Here is a 1421-nt window from a genome sequence, read left to right as displayed (position 1 = left end):
TCTATTGTGAGTGCTCATTGATCGCCGCTCCATTCGCTGCCTCGCTCTCCACAGCCAGTTCAGCTAGTCAGCATGGGGTGCAGCCTGTCTGCTTTATCTGTCACCACTAGGGAAAGAGATGGAGGGAGAGAGAGAGCGGTAGAGAAAGGGAGGAAGAGAGAGAGAGAGTGATAGGGAAGAGAGAGAGAGGGAGGAAAGAGAGAGACAAAGAGAACAGAGAGAGGGAAGAGAGAGATAGGGAAGAAAGAGAGAGAGAGAGAGAGGAAAGAGAGAGACAGAGCGAACAGAGAGAGAGAGCGGGGGAAGAGAGAGAGAGGAAAGAGAGAGACAGGGGGGACTAAAAAGCCACCTCAACTCTCCAAAAGTGGCAGTCAGAAGCATCTGTTTTCTGTCTCGTTCTCTCTCTCTCTGTTTCTCAGAGTCTGAAGATAATCAATAGGGTACTCAAGCGGATTTATCGCGTCTTGTTTTCAAATAGAGCTCCTCTGCCTTTCTCTGTGGGGGCTGATCCATTCACTACCCTGCCAACACACACACCTGCCACTCAACACGAACACATATACGTTTGTGCGTGAGTGCATGCAAGCGTTCTTGCGCGTGTGTGTGACCAGGATTCTGGTGTAGGTAAAGAACACCAGGTAGAGGATCTGTTGTAAACAGCCATCAAACCTTTGAGTCTGTCCCATATGACACCCTATTCCCTATGTAGTGCACACACTACTTTTGACCATGGTCCATAGGGCTCTGCCATTTGGGATGCAACCTCTGTTTGAACATAGAGAGCTGATGTCTGCACAACTGAGTCTCCCTCCATCATAGAGCTGTATGAAGCCCTAGCAACATCCATCTTCACTCCCCCCGTGCACTGTCAGAGACACACACACACACACTCACTCACTTAAGAGAGTCTTGATTGTTTTAATTGTTCATTAACAATATCAACATAACACACTGCCTAAAATCATGCACTACTACACAGTGCATTAACCTTGTTGGAGCGGACATACTTTTTTCTTTGTTCTCTATTGATGCATTCACTGGGCTCCCTTGCATTGTTGTGTGTGTGTGTGTGTGTGTGTGTGTGTGTGTGTGTGTGTGTGTGTGTGTGTGTGTGTATAAGAAAGGGATGACGAGTAGAGGAGAAAGAAAGAAAGAAAGAAAGAAAGAAAGAAGAGGGAGGAGGAGGAGGGAGGAGGGAGGGAGGGAGGAGAGGTGGGGAGCGAGGAGGAGAGAGGGGAGGGGAGGGAGGAGGAGGGTGGAGGGAGGGAGAGAGGGAGGGAGGGAGCGGCAGGAGAAGGGGAGAGAAATAGTTCATGTCAAGAGATGGCATTCGTGAACATGTTGATTGGGCTAGTTGATCTTGATTCTGGTCTCGTGGTTACATGTTGACACAGTTACACCTGATAATATGAGGTCATCTC

Source organism: Salvelinus sp. IW2-2015, linkage group LG18 (assembly GCF_002910315.2).
Source record: "Salvelinus sp. IW2-2015 linkage group LG18, ASM291031v2, whole genome shotgun sequence".
In the NCBI taxonomy this organism is placed as follows: Eukaryota; Metazoa; Chordata; class Actinopteri; order Salmoniformes; family Salmonidae; genus Salvelinus; species Salvelinus sp. IW2-2015.
This window is presented reverse-complemented; position numbering follows the sequence as displayed.